This window comes from Eretmochelys imbricata, chromosome 22 (genome assembly GCF_965152235.1).
Source record: "Eretmochelys imbricata isolate rEreImb1 chromosome 22, rEreImb1.hap1, whole genome shotgun sequence".
Taxonomy (NCBI): domain Eukaryota; kingdom Metazoa; phylum Chordata; order Testudines; family Cheloniidae; genus Eretmochelys; species Eretmochelys imbricata.
Window position 1 is genome coordinate 4,155,852 of NC_135593.1, and position 1,921 is coordinate 4,157,772.

Genomic DNA, 1,921 nt, shown 5'->3' on the forward strand with positions numbered 1-1,921 from the left:
TAGTGACAAATCAGAGGGGCCCTGCAGCGGAGAACTTTCCTTCTCTCTGTCCAGACTTTCCTGCTTCCAGGGAACACCTGAGAGAAGCAAGTTGGTTAGGCTTCTGTGGTTGCACTAAAAATCTCACTGAGATATTCCGCCCCTTTGGAAGCCTTCTGGATGGGGACTTATGTCTCAATCTAACAAGAAAAAAAGTTAGCATATAGAATACCCCTGAGAGGTCAGATTTGGGGACCCCTCTGCCCCTTCCTTCATCACCATTTTCAGCTTTTTTGTTTGGTTGGTTTGTTTTGGGTTTGCTTCCCTCATTAAATGAGACAAAATTTTATAAGAGGCAAAATTTCTGTAAAAGCCCCTGTCTGTTCCCATGGATTTCCCCCTTGTTCTCATTCTCCCTTCATCCTGCTAGACCCTCATGTGTTGCTCCTTCAGTAACTCTTTTTCCTTCGGACTTGTTTTTCTGTAACATGTCCTTTTAAGAGTCTGTTTGCTTCTGTTGCTCTGAATTATGCAGGGCTTTGGTGCGCCAAACTGGAAATAATGGTAGTTTTATTTAAATGAAAAATGAAGGGTTGTTATCGAATTAATTATGAAAGTGACTAATCCCATTAACGCAATCTCCTCTGTGCTATTAAATTCCATTTGTTTTATGCTGTTTCTGCATTGTCAGTTGGCAGTATGCACAGATTCTTGTGTTGGCCAATAGGCACATCACGGAAGTAAGCGGGTGGTACTTGGATGTGTGGCCATCTGGGGCTTTGGACCCCTGGGATGGTAAGGGAGGTGGTTTGGGATCGTGAGGTAAGTACATTATCTAGATATTGAAATTTTAGATGGTCATCTTGAGGATTCTAGAGTTAATATTCCACTGAGAGATGGGGCTGGTTACACTTCTCCAAGTCCCTGTTGCAGATTCTGGAAGACAGCATTGCATTGGTTGCATGCAGTTCATGTTTTCAGGGTTATCTTCACAATCATGAGAAAAAGAGAAACACAATTATTTTTATATGGAAGTTCAGTTTCTAGAAATGGCGGATTCCGTGACAGATGGGCAGAGTGTGAATTCTGTGGTAAATTCAGCGGGAGCCGAATAAACAGGGCCCTGGTAATACACATCTGAACTTCTATGACTATTGTCACAAGTTGGTCCCAATTATTTATTAGATTCCGACCATCATCATATTTACAGCATTGGTACAATATTATGATTTCTTCGAGTACTTCGAGTGGAGAAAGAATTTTTTTTTTCCCAATTCTCTGGAATTAACTTTTGATGACTCCAGAAATTAAAGATCTTCAGTTCCCAACTCCTGGACCTATTTATCCTCCTCAATATCTTGCTCATTTAATTGTTACATGCTAGAAGCAGTGTTTACAATTGACATGCGGCTTTTTAACAGAGTAGCTTATAGTACACAATGTTTTTCCTATTTCTCCTTATCTGTCTTGGTATTTGTATCATGCTGATATTTGAGCATCTTGCAAGACAGTATATAATAATATGTATTTATTAGCAGTTTATGCTGTCAGAAGATGATCAATTTTTGTTGGTTTGTTTCCTTTATTTGAAGGATTTTTGGCTCAAACATGCTGTATTATCTCAACATCAATATTGTAGGTGTCACAACAAAATCAATAGCCACTGTGTGCTGCCATCTCCAGACTTATTTTGTGTTTTCCCTTTTTCTAAAAGTAAGAAAGAACAAAAGGAAAGTTGTCATGGGAGAGCACTGTGTGTTTGTTTCCCCATAATATGCTTCATTAACTCTGTCTCACAAAATGACAGCTATAGACAGAAATTCCTAACAGTTACCTACCTACCTCCCAGTGCATACCCCGTAGAGGATAAGGGGTTTGGCATTTCTATGAGGAGTAAAATATTGACAGGCTGATCATGACATTTTTGTGGATCCTAGGTGTG